This window comes from Bombina bombina, chromosome 8 (assembly GCF_027579735.1).
Source record: "Bombina bombina isolate aBomBom1 chromosome 8, aBomBom1.pri, whole genome shotgun sequence".
Taxonomy (NCBI): domain Eukaryota; kingdom Metazoa; phylum Chordata; class Amphibia; order Anura; family Bombinatoridae; genus Bombina; species Bombina bombina.
The window spans coordinates 351,158,152-351,176,974 of record NC_069506.1 but is presented as its reverse complement, the minus strand read 5'-3'; positions in this window follow the sequence as shown (position 1 = coordinate 351,176,974).

Sequence of the window (18,823 nt, the reverse complement as noted above, 5' to 3'; positions counted from 1 at the left end):
TCTGGTATAACTTGCCAGCAGTATCAGTTGGGACGGACTGTGTCTGGTATAACTTGCCAGCAGTATCAGTTGGGAATGACTGTGTGTGGTATAACTTGCCAGCAGTATCAGTTGGGACTGACTGTGTGTGGTATAACTTGCCAGCAGTATCAGTTGGGACTGACTGTGTGTGGTATAACTTGCCAGCAGTATCAGTTGGGACTGACTGTGTGTGGTATAACTTGCCAGCAGTATCAGTTGGGACTGACTGTGTGTGGTATAACTTGCTAGCAGTATCAGTTGGGACTGACTGTGTGTGGTATAACTTGCTAGCAGTATCAGTTGGGACTGACTGTGTGTGGTATAACTTGCCAGCAGTATCAGTTGGGACTGACTGTGTGTGGTATAACTTGCCAGCAGTATCAGTTGGGACTGACTGTGTCTGGTATAACTTGCCAGCAGTATCAGTTGGGACTGACTGTGTGTGGTATAACTTGCCAGCAGTATCAGTTGGGACTGACTGTGTGTGGTAAAACTTGCTAGCAGTATCAGTTGGGACTGACTGTGTGTGGTATAACTTGCCAGCAGTATCAGTTGGGACTGACTGTATGTGGTATAACTTGCCAGCAGTATCAGTTGGAACTGACTGTGTGTGGTATAACTTGCCAGCATTATCAGTTGGAACTGACTGTGTGTGGTATAACTTGCCAGCAGTATCAGTTGGGACTGACTGTGTCTGGTATAACTTGCCAGCAGTATCAGTTGGGACTGACTGTGTCTGGTATAACTTGCCAGCAGTATCAGTTGGGACTGACTGTATCTGGTATAACTTGCATAGTGGTATTCAGCTGTTTATCTGTATAATAAACTGACTGTGTCTGGTATAACTTGCCAGCAGTATCAGTTGGATCTGACTGTGTCTGGTAAAACTTGCTAGCAGTATCAGTTGGAACTGACTGTGTCTGGTATAACTTGCCAGCAGTATCAGTTGGGACTGACTGTGTCTGGTATAACTTGCCAGCAGTATCAGTTGGGACTGACTGTGTGTGGTACAACTTGCTAGCAGTATCAGTTGGGACTGACTGTGTCTGGTATAACTTGCCAGCAGTATCAGTTGGGACTGACTGTGTCTGGTATAACTTGCCAGCAGTATCAGTTGGGACTGACTGTGTCTGGTATAACTTGCCAGCAGTATCAGTTGGGACTGACTGTGTCTGGTATAACTTGCCAGCAGTATCAGTTGGGACTGACTGTGTCTGGTATAACTTGCCAGCAGTATTAGTTGGGACTGACTGTGTCTGGTATAACTTGCCAGCAGTATCAGTTGGAACTGACTGTGTGTGGTATAACTTGCCAGCAGTATCAGTTGGGACTTACTGTGTGTGGTATAACTTGCCAGCAGTATCAGTTGGGACTGACTGTGTCTGGTATAACTTGCCAGCAGTATCTGTTGGGACTGACTGTGTCTGGTATAACTTGCATAGTGGTATTCAGCTGTTTATCTGAATAATAAACTGACTGTGTGTGGTATAACTTGCATAGTGGTATTCAGCTGTTTATCTGTATAATAAACTAACTGTGTCTGGTATAACTTGAATAGTGGTATTCAGCTGTTTATCTGAATAATAAACTGACTGTGTGTGGTATAACTTGCATAGTGGTATTCAGCTGTTTATCTGTATAATAGATTTATCTGTATTATAAACGTACTATGTCTGGTAGAACTTGCATAGTGGTATTCAGCTGTTTGTCTGTATAATAAACTGACTGTGTGTGGTATAACTTGCCAGCAGTATCAGTTGGAACTGACTGTGTCTGGTATAACTTGCCAGCAGTATCAGTTGGAACTGACTATGTCTGGTATAACTTGCTAGCAGTATCAGTTGGAACTGACTGTGTTTGGTATAACTTGCCAGCAGTATCAGTTGGAACTGACTGTGTCTGGTATAACTTGCCAGCAGTATCAGTTGGAACTGACTGTGTCTGGTATAACTTGCCAGCAGTATCAGTTGGGACTGACTGTGTCTGGTATAACGTGCTAGCAGTATCAGTTGGAACTGACTGTGTCTGGTATAACTTGCCAGCAGTATCAGTTGGAACTGACTGTGTCTGGTATAACTTGCCAGCAGTATCAGTTGGAACTGGCTGTGTCTGGTATAACTTGCCAGCAGTATCAGTTGGGACTGACTGTGTCTGGTATAACTTGCCAGCAGTATAGGTTGGGACTGACTGTGTCTGGTATAACTTGCCAGCAGTATCAGTTGGAACTGACTGTGTCTGGTATAACTTGCCAGCAGTATCAGTTGGGACTGACTGTGTCTGGTATAACTTGCCAGCAGTATCAGTTGGGACTGACTGTGTCTGGTATAACTTGCCAGCAGTACCAGTTGGGACTGACTGTGTCTGGTATAACTTGCCAGCAGTATCAGTTGGGACTGACTGTGTGTGGTATAACTTGCCAGCAGTATCAGTTGGGACTGACTGTGTCTGGTATAACTTGCCAGCAGTATCAGTTGGGACTGACTGTGTGTGGTATAACTTGCCAGCAGTATCAGTTGGGACTGACTGTGTGTGGTATAACTTGCCAGCAGTATCAGTTGGGACTGACTGTGTGTGGTATAACTTGCCAGCAGTATCAGTTGGGACTGACTGTGTCTGGTATAACTTGCCAGCAGTATCAGTTGGGACTGACTGTGTGTGGTATAACTTGCCAGCAGTATCAGTTGGGACTGACTGTGTCTGGTATAACTTGCCAGCAGTATCAGTTGGAACTGACTATGTCTGGTATAACTTGCTAGCAGTATCAGTTGGAACTGACTGTGTTTGGTATAACTTGCCAGCAGTATCAGTTGGAACTGACTGTGTCTGGTATAACTTGCCAGCAGTATCAGTTGGAACTGACTGTGTCTGGTATAACTTGCCAGCAGTATCAGTTGGGACTGACTGTGTCTGGTATAACGTGCTAGCAGTATCAGTTGGAACTGACTGTGTCTGGTATAACTTGCCAGCAGTATCAGTTGGAACTGACTGTGTCTGGTATAACTTGCCAGCAGTATCAGTTGGAACTGGCTGTGTCTGGTATAACTTGCCAGCAGTATCAGTTGGGACTGACTGTGTCTGGTATAACTTGCCAGCAGTATAGGTTGGGACTGACTGTGTCTGGTATAACTTGCCAGCAGTATCAGTTGGAACTGACTGTGTCTGGTATAACTTGCCAGCAGTATCAGTTGGGACTGACTGTGTCTGGTATAACTTGTCAGCAGTATCAGTTGGGACTGACTGTGTCTGGTATAACTTGCCAGCAGTATCAGTTGGGACTGACTGTGTCTGGTATAACTTGCCAGCAGTATCAGTTGGGACTGACTGTGTGTGGTATAACTTGCCAGCAGTATCAGTTGGGACTGACTGTGTCTGGTATAACTTGCCAGCAGTATCAGTTGGGACTGACTGTGTGTGGTATAACTTGCCAGCAGTATCAGTTGGGACTGACTGTGTGTGGTATAACTTGCCAGCAGTATCAGTTGGGACTGACTGTGTGTGGTATAACTTGCCAGCAGTATCAGTTGGGACTGACTGTGTCTGGTATAACTTGCCAGCAGTATCAGTTGGGACTGACTGTGTGTGGTATAACTTGCCAGCAGTATCAGTTGGGACTGACTGTGTGTGGTATAACTTGCCAGCAGTATCAGTTGGGACTGACTGTGTGTGGTATAACTTGCTAGCAGTATCAGTTGGAACTGACTGTGTGTGGTATAACTTGCTAGCAGTATCAGTTGGGACTGACTGTGTCTTTTATAACTTGCCAGCAGTATCAGTTGGGACTGACTGTGTGTGGTATAACTTGCCAGCAGTATCAGTTGGGACTGACTGTGTGTGGTATAACTTGCCAGCAGTATCAGTTGGGACTGACTGTGTGTGGTATAACTTGCTAGCAGTATCAGTTGGGACTGACTGTGTGTGGTATAACTTGCCAGCAGTATCAGTTGGGACTGACTGTGTCTGGTATAACTTGCCAGCAGTATCAGTTGGGACTGACTGTGTGTGGTATAACTTGCCAGCAGTATCAGTTGGGACTGACTGTGTGTGGTATAACTTGCCAGCAGTATCAGTTGGGACTGACTGTGTGTGGTATAACTTGCCAGCAGTATCAGTTGGGACTGACTGTGTCTGGTATAACTTGCTAGCAGTATCAGTTGGGACTGACTGTGTGTGGTATAACTTGCCAGCAGTATCAGTTGGGACTGACTGTGTCTGGTATAACTTGCCAGCAGTATCAGTTGGGACTGACTGTGTGTGGTATAACTTGCCAGCAGTATCAGTTGGGACTGACTGTGTGTGGTATAACTTGCCAGCAGTATCAGTTGGGACTGACTGTGTGTGGTATAACTTGCCAGCAGTATCAGTTGGGACTGACTGTGTCTGGTATAACTTGCCAGCAGTATCAGTTGGGACTGACTGTGTCTGGTATAACTTGCCAGCAGTATCAGTTGGGACTGACTGTGTCTGGTATAACTTGCCAGCAGTATCAGTTGGGACTGACTGTGTCTGGTATAACTTGCCAGCAGTATCAGTTGGGACTGACTGTGTCTGGTATAACTTGCCAGCAGTATCAGTTGGGACTGACTGTGTCTGGTATAACTTGCCAGCAGTATCAGTTGGGACTGACTGTGTGTGGTATAACTTGCCAGCAGTATCAGTTGGGACTGACTGTGTCTGGTATAACTTGCTAGCAGTATCAGTTGGGACTGACTGTGTGTGGTATAACTTGCCAGCAGTATCAGTTGGGAATGACTGTGTCTGGTATAACTTGCCAGCAGTATCAGTTGGGACTGACTGTGTCTGGTATAACTTGCCAGCAGTATCAGTTGGGACTGACTGTGTCTGGTATAACTTGCCAGCAGTATCAGTTGGGACTGACTGTGTCTGGTATAATTGCCAGCAGTATCAGTTGGGACTGACTGTGTGTGGTATAAGTTGCCAGCAGTATCAGTTGGGACTGACTGTGTCTGGTATAACTTGCCAGCAGTATCAGTTGGGACTGACTGTGTCTGGTATAACTTGCCAGCAGTATCAGTTGGGACTGACTGTGTCTGGTATAACTTGCCAGCAGTATCAGTTGGGACTGACTGTGTCTGGTATAACTTGCATAGTGGTATTCAGCTGTTTATCTGTATAATAAACTGACTGTGTCTGGTATAACTTGAATAGTGGTATTCAGCTGTTTATCTGTATAATAAACTGACTGTGTCTGGTATAACTTGCATAGTGGTATTCAGCTGTTTGTCTGTATAATAAACTGACTGTGTGTGGTAAAACTTGCTAGCAGTATCAGTTGGGACTGACTGTGTGTGGTATATGTTGCCAACAGTATCAGTTGGGACTGACTGTGTCTGGTATAGCTTGCCAGCAGTATCAGTTGGAACTGACTGTGTGTGGTATAACTTGCCAGCAGTATCAGTTGGGACTGACTGTGTGTGGTATAACTTGCCAGCAGTATCAGTTGGGACTGACTGTGTGTGGTATAACTTGCCAGCAGTATCAGTTGGGATTGACTGTGTCTGGTATAACTTGCCAGCAGTATCAGTTGGGACTGACTGTGTGTGGTATAACTTGCCAGCAGTATCAGTTGGGACTGACAGTGTCTGGTATAACTTGCTAGCAGTATCAGTTGGGACTGACTGTGTGTGGTATAACTTGCCAGCAGTATCAGTTGGGACTGACTGTGTCTGGTATAACTTGCCAGCAGTATCAGTTGGAACTGACTGTGTCTGGTATAACTTGCAAGCAGTATCAGTTGGGACTGACTGTGTCTGGTATAACTTGCCAGCAGTATCAGTTGGGACTGACTGTGTCTGGTATAACTTGCCAGCAGTATCAGTTGGGACTGACTGTGTGTGGTATAACTTGCCAGCAGTATCAGTTGGGACTGACTGTGTGGTATAACTTGCCAGCAGTATCAGTTGGGACTGACTGTGTCTGGTATAACTTGCCAGCAGTATCAGTTGGGACTGACTGTGTGTGGTATAACTTGCTAGCAGTATCAGTTGGGACTGACTGTGTGTGGCATAACTTGCCAGCAGTATCAGTTGGGACTGACTGTGTGTGTTATAACTTGCCAGCAGTATCCGTTGGGACTGAGTGTGTCTGGTATAACTTGCCAGCAGTATCAGTTGGGACTGACTGTGTCTGGTATAACTTGCCAGCAGTATCAGTTGGGACTGACTGTGTGTGGTATAACTTGCCAGCAGTATCAGTTGGGACTGACTGTGTGTGGTATAACTTGCCAGCAGTATCAGTTGGGACTGACTGTGTGTGGTATAACTTGCCAGCAGTATCAGTTGGGACTGACTGTGTCTGGTATAACTTGCCAGCAGTATCAGTTGGGACTGACTGTGTCTTGTATAACTTGCCAGCAGTATCAGTTGGGACTTACTGTGTGTGGTATAACTTGCCAGCAGTATCAGTTGGGACTGAATGTGTGTGGTATAACTTGCCAGCAGTATCAGTTGGGACTGACTGTGTGTGGTAAAACTTGCCAGCAGTATCAGTTGGGACTGACTGTGTGTGGTATAACTTGCTAGCAGTATCAGTTGGGACTGACTGTGTGTGGTATAACTTGCCAGCAGTATCAGTTGGGACTGACTGAGTGTGGTATAACTTGCCAGCAGTATCAGTTGGGACTGACTGTGTGTGGTAAAACTTGCTAGCAGTATCAGTTGGGACTGACTGTGTGTGGTATAACTTGCCAGCAGTATCAGTTGGGACTGACTGTGTGTGGTATAACTTGACAGCAGTATCAGTTGGAACTGTCTGTGTGTGGTATAACTTGCCAGCAGTATCAGTTGGAACTGACTGTGTGTGGTATAACTTGCCAGCAGTATCAGTTGGGACTTACTGTGTGTGGTATAACTTGCCAGCAGTATCAGTTGGAACTGACTGTGTGTGGTATAACTTGCCAGCTGTATCAGTTGGGACTGACTGTGTCTGGTATAACTTGCCAGCAGTATCAGTTGGGACTGACTGTGTGTGGTAAAACTTGCCAGCAGTATCAGTTGGGACTGACTGTGTGTGGTATAACTTGCCAGCAGTATCAGTTGGGACTGACTGTGTCTGGTATAACTTGCCAGCAGTATCAGTTGGAACTGACTGTGTCTGGTATAACTTGCCAGCAGTATCAGTTGGGACTGACTGTGTGTGGTATAACTTGCCAGCAGTATCAGTTGGGACTGACTGTGTGTGGTATAACTTGCCAGCAGTATCAGTTGGGACTGACTGTGTCTGGTATAACTTGCTAGCAGTATCAGTTGGGACTGACTGTGTCTGGTATAACTTGCTAGCAGTATCAGTTGGGACTGACTGTGTGTGGTATAACTTGCCAGCAGTATCAGTTGGGACTTACTGTGTGTGGTAAAACTTGCCAGCAGTATCAGTTGGGACTGACTGTGTGTGGTATAACTTGCCAGCAGTATCAGTTGGGACTGACTGTGTCTGGTATAACTTGCCAGCAGTATCAGTTGGGACTGACTGTGTCTGGTATAACTTGCCAGCAGTATCAGTTGGGACGGACTGTGTCTGGTATAACTTGCCAGCAGTATCAGTTGGGAATGACTGTGTGTGGTATAACTTGCCAGCAGTATCAGTTGGGACTGACTGTGTGTGGTATAACTTGCCAGCAGTATCAGTTGGGACTGACTGTGTGTGGTATAACTTGCCAGCAGTATCAGTTGGGACTGACTGTGTGTGGTATAACTTGCCAGCAGTATCAGTTGGGACTGACTGTGTGTGGTATAACTTGCTAGCAGTATCAGTTGGGACTGACTGTGTGTGGTATAACTTGCTAGCAGTATCAGTTGGGACTGACTGTGTGTGGTATAACTTGCCAGCAGTATCAGTTGGGACTGACTGTGTGTGGTATAACTTGCCAGCAGTATCAGTTGGGACTGACTGTGTCTGGTATAACTTGCCAGCAGTATCAGTTGGGACTGACTGTGTCTGGTATAACTTGCCAGCAGTATCAGTTGGGACTGACTGTGTGTGGTATAACTTGCCAGCAGTATCAGTTGGGACTGACTGTGTGTGGTAAAACTTGCTAGCAGTATCAGTTGGGACTGACTGTGTGTGGTATAACTTGCCGGCAGTATCAGTTGGGACTGACTGTATGTGGTATAACTTGCCAGCAGTATCAGTTGGAACTGACTGTGTGTGGTATAACTTGCCAGCATTATCAGTTGGAACTGACTGTGTGTGGTATAACTTGCCAGCAGTATCAGTTGGGACTGACTGTGTCTGGTATAACTTGCCAGCAGTATCAGTTGGGACTGACTGTGTCTGGTATAACTTGCCAGCAGTATCAGTTGGGACTGACTGTATCTGGTATAACTTGCATAGTGGTATTCAGCTGTTTATCTGTATAATAAACTGACTGTGTCTGGTATAACTTGCCAGCAGTATCAGTTGGATCTGACTGTGTCTGGTAAAACTTGCTAGCAGTATCAGTTGGAACTGACTGTGTCTGGTATAACTTGCCAGCAGTATCAGTTGGGACTGACTGTGTCTGGTATAACTTGCCAGCAGTATCAGTTGGGAGTGACTGTGTGTGGTACAACTTGCTAGCAGTATCAGTTGGGACTGACTGTGTCTGGTATAACTTGCCAGCAGTATCAGTTGGGACTGACTGTGTCTGGTATAACTTGCCAGCAGTATCAGTTGGGACTGACTGTGTCTGGTATAACTTGCCAGCAGTATCAGTTGGGACTGACTGTGTCTGGTATAACTTGCCAGCAGTATCAGTTGGGACTGACTGTGTCTGGTATAACTTGCCAGCAGTATCAGTTGGGACTGACTGTGTCTGGTATAACTTGCCAGCAGTATCAGTTGGAACTGACTGTGTGTGGTATAACTTGCCAGCAGTATCAGTTGGGACTTACTGTGTGTGGTATAACTTGCCAGCAGTATCAGTTGGGACTGACTGTGTCTGGTATAACTTGCCAGCAGTATCAGTTGGGACTGACTGTGTCTGGTATAACTTGCCAGCAGTATCTGTTGGGACTGACTGTGTCTGGTATAACTTGCATAGTGGTATTCAGCTGTTTATCTGAATAATAAACTGACTGTGTGTGGTATAACTTGCATAGTGGTATTCAGCTGTTTATCTGTATAATAAACTAACTGTGTGTGGTATAACTTGCATAGTGGTATTCAGCTGTTTATCTGTATAATAGATTTATCTGTATTATAAACGTACTATGTCTGGTAGAACTTGCATAGTGGTATTCAGCTGTTTGTCTGTATAATAAACTGACTGTGTGTGGTATAACTTGCCAGCAGTATCAGTTGGAACTGACTGTGTCTGGTATAACTTGCCAGCAGTATCAGTTGGGACTGACTGTGTGTGGTATAACTTGCCAGCAGTATCAGTTGGGACTGACTGTGTCTGGTATAACTTGCCAGCAGTATCAGTTGGGACTGACTGTGTGTGGTATAACTTGCCAGCAGTATCAGTTGGGACTGACTGTGTGTGGTATAACTTGCCAGCAGTATCAGTTGGGACTGACTGTGTGTGGTATAACTTGCCAGCAGTATCAGTTGGGACTGACTGTGTCTGGTATAACTTGCCAGCAGTATCAGTTGGGACTGACTGTGTGTGGTATAACTTGCCAGCAGTATCAGTTGGGACTGACTGTGTCTGGTATAACTTGCCAGCAGTATCAGTTGGAACTGACTATGTCTGGTATAACTTGCTAGCAGTATCAGTTGGAACTGACTGTGTTTGGTATAACTTGCCAGCAGTATCAGTTGGAACTGACTGTGTCTGGTATAACTTGCCAGCAGTATCAGTTGGAACTGACTGTGTCTGGTATAACTTGCCAGCAGTATCAGTTGGGACTGACTGTGTCTGGTATAACGTGCTAGCAGTATCAGTTGGAACTGACTGTGTCTGGTATAACTTGCCAGCAGTATCAGTTGGAACTGACTGTGTCTGGTATAACTTGCCAGCAGTATCAGTTGGAACTGGCTGTGTCTGGTATAACTTGCCAGCAGTATCAGTTGGGACTGACTGTGTCTGGTATAACTTGCCAGCAGTATAGGTTGGGACTGACTGTGTCTGGTATAACTTGCCAGCAGTATCAGTTGGAACTGACTGTGTCTGGTATAACTTGCCAGCAGTATCAGTTGGGACTGACTGTGTCTGGTATAACTTGCCAGCAGTATCAGTTGGGACTGACTGTGTCTGGTATAACTTGCCAGCAGTATCAGTTGGGACTGACTGTGTCTGGTATAACTTGCCAGCAGTATCAGTTGGGACTGACTGTGTGTGGTATAACTTGCCAGCAGTATCAGTTGGGACTGACTGTGTCTGGTATAACTTGCCAGCAGTATCAGTTGGGACTGACTGTGTGTGGTATAACTTGCCAGCAGTATCAGTTGGGACTGACTGTGTGTGGTATAACTTGCCAGCAGTATCAGTTGGGACTGACTGTGTGTGGTATAACTTGCCAGCAGTATCAGTTGGGACTGACTGTGTCTGGTATAACTTGCCAGCAGTATCAGTTGGGACTGACTGTGTGTGGTATAACTTGCCAGCAGTATCAGTTGGGACTGACTGTGTGTTATATAACTTGCCAGCAGTATCAGTTGGGACTGACTGTGTGTGGTATAACTTGCTAGCAGTATCAGTTGGAACTGACTGTGTGTGGTATAACTTGCTAGCAGTATCAGTTGGGACTGACTGTGTCTTTTATAACTTGCCAGCAGTATCAGTTGGGACTGACTGTGTGTGGTATAACTTGCCAGCAGTATCAGTTGGGACTGACTGTGTGTGGTATAACTTGCCAGCAGTATCAGTTGGGACTGACTGTGTGTGGTATAACTTGCTAGCAGTATCAGTTGGGACTGACTGTGTGTGGTATAACTTGCCAGCAGTATCAGTTGGGACTGACTGTGTATGGTATAACTTGCCAGCAGTATCAGTTGGGACTGACTGTGTCTGGTATAACTTGCCAGCAGTATCAGTTGGGACTGACTGTGTGTGGTATAACTTGCCAGCAGTATCAGTTGGGACTGACTGTGTGTGGTATAATTTGCCAGCAGTATCAGTTGGGACTGACTGTGTGTGGTATAACTTGCTAGCAGTATCAGTTGGGACTGACTGTGTCTGGTATAACTTGCCAGCAGTATCAGTTGGGACTGACTGTGTCTGGTATAACTTGCCAGCAGTATCAGTTGGGACTGACAGTGTCTGGTATAGCTTGCCAGCATTATCAGTTGGAACTGACTGTGTGTGGTATAACTTGCCAGCAGTATCAGTTGGGACTGACTGTGTCTGGTATAACTTGCCAGCAGTATCAGTTGGGACTGACTGTGTGTGGTATAACTTGCCAGCAGTATCAGTTGGGACTGACTGTGTCTGGTATAACTTGCCAGCAGTATCAGTTGGGACTGACTGTGTCTGGTATAACTTGCCAGCAGTATCAGTTGGGACTGACTGTGTCTGGTATAACTTGCCAGCAGTATCAGTTGGGACTGACTGTGTGTGGTATAACTTGCCAGCAGTATCAGTTGGGACTGACTGTGTCTGGTATAACTTTCCAGCAGTATCAGTTGGGACTGACTGTGTCTGGTATAACTTGCCAGCAGTATCAGTTGGGACTGACTGTGTCTGGTATAACTTGCCAGCAGTATCAGTTGGGACTGACTGTGTGTGGTATAACTTGCCAGCAGTATCAGTTGGGACTGACTGTGTCTGGTATAACTTGCCAGCAGTATCAGTTGGGACTGACTGTGTCTGGTATAACTTGCCAGCAGTATCAGTTGGGATTGACTGTGTGTGGTATAACTTGCCAGCAGTATCCGTTGGGATTGACTGTGTCTGGTATAACTTGCCAGCAGTATCAGTTGGGACTGGCTGTGTGTGGTATAACTTGCCAGCAGTATCCGTTGGGACTGACTGTGTCTGGTATAACTTGCCAGCAGTATCAGTTGGGACTGACTGTGTGTGGTATAACTTGCCAGTAGTATCAGTTGGGACTGACTGTGTCTGGTATAACTTGCCAGCAGTATCAGTTGGGACTGACTGTGTCTGGTATAACTTGCCAGCAGTATCAGTTGGGACTGACTGTGTCTGGTATAACTTGCCAGCAGTATCAGTTGGGACTGACTGTGTGTGGTATAACTTGCCAGCAGTATCAGTTGGGACTGACTGTGTGTGTTATAACTTGCCAGCAGTATCAGTTGGGACTGACTGTGTGTTGTATAACTTGCCAGCAGTATCAGTTGGGACTGACTGTGTGTGGTATAACTTGCCAGCAGTATCAGTTGGGACTGACTGTGTGTGGTATATCTTGCCAGCAGTATCAGTTGGGACTGACTGTGTCTGGTATAGCTTGCCAGCAGTATCAGTTGGAACTGATTGTGTGTGGTATAACTTGCCAGCAGTATCAGTTGGGACTGACTGTGTCTGGTATAACTTGCCAGCAGTATCAGTTGGGACTGACTGTGTGTGGTATAACTTGCTAGCAGTATCAGTTGGGACTGACTGTGTCTGGTATAACTTGCCAGCAGTATCAATTGGGACTGAATGTGTGTGGTATAACTTGCTAGCAGTATCATTTGGGACTGACTGTGTCTAGTATAACTTGCCAGCATTATCAGTTGGAACTGACTGTGTGTGGTATAACTTGCCAGCAGTATCAGTTGGGACTGACTGTGTCTGGTATAACTTGCCAGCAGTATCAGTTGGGACTGACTGTGTCTGGTATAACTTGCCAGCAGTATCAGTTGGGACTGACTGTGTCTGGTATAACTTGCCAGCAGTATCAGTTGGGACTGACTGTGTCTGGTATAACTTGCCAGCAGTATCAGTTGGGACTGACTGTGTCTGGTATAACTTGCCAGCAGTATCAGTTGGGACTGACTGTGTCTGGTATAACTTGCCAGCAGTATCAGTTGGGACTGACTGTGTCTGGTATAACTTGCCAGCAGTATCAGTTGGGACTGACTGTGTCTGGTATAACTTGCCAGCAGTATCAGTTGGAACTGACTGTGTGTGGTATAACTTGCCAGCAGTATCAGTTGGGACTTACTGTGTGTGGTATAACTTGCCAGCAGTATCAGTTGGGAATGACTGTGTGTGGTATAACTTGCCAGCAGTATCAGTTGGGACTGACTGTGTGTGGTATAACTTGCCAGCAGTATCAGTTGGGACTGACTGTGTGTGGTATAACTTGCCAGCAGTATCAGTTGGGACTGACTGTGTGTGGTATAACTTGCTAGCAGTATCAGTTGGGACTGACTGTGTGTGGTATAACTTGCCAGCAGTATCAGTTGGGACTGACTGTGTGTGGTATAACTTGCCAGCAGTATCAGTTGGGACTGACTGTGTGTGGTATAACTTGCCAGCAGTATCAGTTGGGACTGACTGTGTCTGGTATAACTTGCCAGCAGTATCAGTTGGGACTGACTGTGTGTGGTATAACTTGCCAGCAGTATCAGTTGGGACTGACTGTGTGTGGTAAAACTTGCTAGCAGTATCAGTTGGGGCTGACTGTATCTGGTATAACTTGCATAGTGGTATTCAGCTGTTTATCTGTATAATAAACTGACTGTGTCTGGTATAACTTGCCAGCAGTATCAGTTGGAACTGACTGTGTCTGGTAAAACTTGCCAGCAGTATCAGTTGGAACTGACTGTGTGTGGTATAACTTGCCAGCAGTATCAGTTGGGACTGACTGTGTGTGGTATAACTTGCCAGCAGTATCAGTTAGGACTGACTGTGTGTTATAACTTGCCAGCAGTATCCGTTGGGACTGACTGTGTGTGGTATAACTTGCTAGCAGTATCAGTTGGGACTAACTGTGTGTGGTATAACTTGCCAGCAGTATCAGTTGGGACTGACTGTGTATAGTATAACTTGCCAGCAGTATCAGTTGGGACTGACTGTGTCTGGTATAACTTGCCAGCAGTATCAGTTGGGACTGACTGTGTGTGGTATAACTTGCCAGCAGTATCAGTTGGGACTGACTGTGTGTGGTATAACTTGCCAGCAGTATCAGTTGGGACTGACTGTGTGTGGTATAACTTGCTAGCAGTATCAGTTGGGACTGACTGTGTCCGGTATAACTTGCCAGCAGTATCAGTTGGGACTGACTGTGTCTGGTATAACTTGCCAGCAGTATCAGTTGGGACTGACAGTGTCTGGTATAGCTTGCCAGCATTATCAGTTGGAACTGACTGTGTGTGGTATAACTTGCCAGCAGTATCAGTTGGGACTGAGTGTGTCTGGTATAACTTGCCAGCAGTATCAGTTGGGACTGACTGTGTCTGGTATAACTTGCCAGCAGTATCAGTTGGGACTGACTGTGTCTGGTATAACTTGCCTGCAGTATCAGTTGGGACTGACTGTGTGTGGTATAACTTGCCAGCAGTATCAGTTGGGACTGACTGTGTCTGGTATAACTTTCCAGCAGTATCAGTTGGGACTGACTGTGTCTGGTATAACTTGCCAGCAGTATCAGTTGGGACTGACTGTGTCTGGTATAACTTGCCAGCAGTATCAGTTGGGACTGACTGTGTGTGGTATAACTTGCCAGCAGTATCAGTTGGGACTGACTGTGTCTGGTATAACTTGCCAGCAGTATCAGTTGGGACTGACTGTGTCTGGTATAACTTGCCAGCAGTATCAGTTGGGATTGACTGTGTGTGGTATAACTTGCCAGCAGTATCCGTTGGGACTGACTGTGTCTGGTATAACTTGCCAGCAGTATCAGTTGGGACTGACTGTGTGTGGTATAACTTGCCAGCAGTATCCGTTGGGACTGACTGTGTCTGGTATAACTTGCCAGCAGTATCAGTTGGGACTGACTGTGTGTGGTATAACTTGCCAGTAGTATCAGTTGGGACTGACTGTGTCTGGTATAACTTGCCAGCAGTATCAGTTGGGACTGACTGTGTCTGGTATAACTTGCCAGCAGTATCAGTTGGGACTGACTGTGTCTGGTATAACTTGCCAGCAGTATCAGTTGGGACTGACTGTGTGTGGTATAACTTGCCAGCAGTATCAGTTGGGACTGACTGTGTGTGTTATAACTTGCCAGCAGTATCAGTTGGGACTGACTGTGTGTTGTATAACTTGCCAGCAGTATCAGTTGGGACTGACTGTGTGTGGTATAACTTGCCAGCAGTATCAGTTGGGACTGACTGTGTGTGGTATATCTTGCCAGCAGTATCAGTTGGGACTGACTGTGTCTGGTATAGCTTGCCAGCAGTATCAGTTGGAACTGACTGTGTCTGGTATAGCTTGCCAGCAGTATCAGTTGGAACTGATTGTGTGTGGTATAACTTGCCAGCAGTATCAGTTGGGACTGACTGTGTCTGGTATAACTTGCCAGCAGTATCAGTTGGGACTGACTGTGTGTGGTATAACTTGCTAGCAGTATCAGTTGGGACTGACTGTGTCTGGTATAACTTGCCAGCAGTATCAGTTGGGACTGACTGTGTGTGGTATAACTTGCTAGCAGTATCATTTGGGACTGACTGTGTCTAGTATAACTTGCCAGCATTATCAGTTGGAACTGACTGTGTGTGGTATAACTTGCCAGCAGTATCAGTTGGGACTGACTGTGCCTGGTATAACTTGCCAGCAGTATCAGTTGGGACTGACTGTGTCTGGTATAACTTGCCAGCAGTATCAGTTGGGACTGACTGTGTCTGGTATAACTTGCCAGCAGTATCAGTTGGGACTGACTGTGTCTGGTATAACTTGCCAGCAGTATCAGTTGGGACTGACTGTGTCTGGTATAACTTGCCAGCAGTATCAGTTGGGACTGACTGTGTCTGGTATAACTTGCCAGCAGTATCAGTTGGGACTGACTGTGTCTGGTATAACTTGCCAGCAGTATCAGTTGGAACTGACTGTGTGTGGTATAACTTGCCAGCAGTATCAGTTGGGACTTACTGTGTGTGGTATAACTTGCCAGCAGTATAAGTTGGGACTGACTGTGTCTGGTATAACTTGCCAGCAGTATCAGTTGGGACTGACTGTGTGTGTATAACTTGCCAGCAGTATCAGTTGGGACTGACTGTGTGTGGTATAACTTGCCAGCAGTATCAGTTGGGACTGACTGTGTGTGGTATAACTTGCCAGCAGTATCAGTTGGGACTGACTGTGTGTGGTATAACTTGCCAGCAGTATCAGTTGGGACTGACTGTGTCTGGTATAACTTGCAGCAGTATCAGTTGGGACTGACTGTGTGTGGTATAACTTGCCAGCAGTATCAGTTGGGACTGACTGTGTCTGGTATAACTTGCCAGCAGTATCAGTTGGGACTGACTGTGTCTGGTATAACTTGCTAGCAGTATCAGTTGGGGACTGACTGTGTGTGGTATAACTTGCCTAGCAGTATCAGTTGGGACTGACTGTGTCTGGTATAACTTGCCAGCAGTATCAGTTGGGACTGACTGTGTGTGGTATAACTTGCCAGCAGTATCAGTTGGGACTGACTGTGTCTGGTATAACTTGCCAGCAGTATCAGTTGGGACTGACTGTGTCTGGTATAACTTGCTAGCAGTATCAGTTGGGACTGACTGTGTGTGGTATAACTTGCCAGCAGTATCAGTTGGGACTGACTGTGTGTGGTATAACTTGCCAGCAGTATCAGTTGGGACTGACTGTGTCTGGTATCACTTGCCAGCAGTATCAGTTGGGACTGACTGTGTCTTGTATAACTTGCCAGCAGTATCAGTTGAGACTGACTGTGTCTGGTATAACTTGCCAGCAGTATCAGTTGGGACTGACTGTGTCTGGTATAACTTGCCAGCAGTATCAGTTGGGACTGACTGTGTCTGGTATCACTTGCCAGCAGTATCAGATGGGACTGACTGTGTCTGGTATAACTTGCCAGCAGTATCAGTTGGGACTGACTGTGTGTGGTATAACTTGCTAGCAGTATCAGTTGGGACTGACTGTGTGTTGTATAACTTGCCAGCAGTATCAGTTGGGACTGACTGTGTGTGGTATAACTTGCCAGCAGTATCAGTTGGGACTGACTGTGTGTGGTATAACTTGCCAGCAGTATCAGTTGGGACTGACTGTGTGTGGTATAACTTGCCAGCAGTATCAGTTGGGACTGACTGTGTGTGGTATAACTTGCCAGCAGTATCAGTTGGGACTGACTGTGTGTGGTATAACTTGCCAGCAGTATCCGTTGGGACTGACTGTGTCTGGTATAACTTGCCAGCAGTATCAGTTGGGACTGACTGTGTCTGGTATAACTTGCCAGCAGTATCAGTTGGGACTGACTGTGTCTGGTATAACTTGCCAGCAGTATCAGTTGGGACTGACTGTGTCTGGTATAACTTGCCAGCAGTATCAGTTGGGACTGACTGTGTGTGGTATAACTTGCCAGCAGTATCCGTTGGGACTGACTGTGTGTGGTATAACTTGCCAGCAGTATCAGTTGGGACTGACTGTGTCTGGTATAACTTGCCAGCAGTATCAGTTGGGACTGACTGTGTGTGGTATAACTTGCCAGCAGTATCAGTTGGGACTGACTGTGTCTGGTATAACTTGCCAGCAGTATCAGTTGGGACTGACTATGTGTGGTATAACTTGCTAGCAGTATCAGTTGGAACTGACTGTGTGTTGTATAACTTGCCAGCAGTATCCGTTGGGACTGACTGTGTGTGGTATAACTTGCCAGCAGTATCAGTTGGGACTGACTGTGTCTTTTATAACTTGCCAGCAGTATCAGTTGGGACTGACTGTGTGTGGTATAACTTGCTAGCAGTATCAGTTGGGACTGACTGTGTGTGGTAGAACTTGCTAGCAGTATCAGTTGGGACTGACTGTGTGTTGTATAACTTGCCAGCAGTATCCGTTGGGACTGACTGTGTGTGGTATAACTTGCCAGCAGTATCAGTTGGGACTGACTGTGTGTGGTATAACTTGCCAGCAGTATCAGTTGGGACTGACTGTGTGTGGTATAACTTGCTAGCAGTATCAGTTGGGACTGACTGTGTCTGGTATAACTTGCCAGCAGTATCAGTTGGGACTGACTGTGTGTGGTATAACTTGCCAGCAGTATCAGTTGGGACTGACTGTGTCTGGTATAACTTGCCAGCAGTATCAGTTGGGACTGACTGTGTCTGGTATAACTTGCTAGCAGTATCAGTTGGGACTGACTGTGTCTGGTATAACTTGCCAGCAGTATCAGTTGGGACTGACTGTGTATGGTATAACTTGCCAGCAGTATCAGTTGGGACTGACTGTGTCTGGTATAACTTGCCAGCAGTATCAGTTGGGACTGACTGTGTGTGGTATAACTTGCCAGCAGTATCAGTTGGGACTGATTGTGTCTGGTATCACTTGCCAGCAGTATCAGTTGGGACTGATTGTGTCTGGTATAACTTGCTAGCAGTATCAGTTGGGACTGACTGTGTCTGGTATAACTTGCCAGCAGTATCAGTTGGGACTGACTGTGTCTGGTATAACTTGCCAGCAGTATCAGTTGGGACTGACTGTGTCTGGTATCACTTGCCAGCAGTATCAGTTGGGACTGACTGTGTCTGTTATAACTTGCCAGCAGTATCAGTTGGGACTGACTGTGTCTGGTATAACTTGCCAGCAGTATCAGTTGGGACTGACTGTGTCTGGTATAACTTGCCAGCAGTATCAGTTGGGACTGACTGTGTCTGGTATCACTTGCCAGCAGTATCAGTTGGGACTGACTGTGTCTGGTATAACTTGCCAGCAGTATCAGTTGGGACTGACTGTGTCTGGTATAACTTGCTAGCAGTATCAGTTGGGACTGACTGTGTCTGGTATAACTTGCCAGCAGTATCAGTTGGG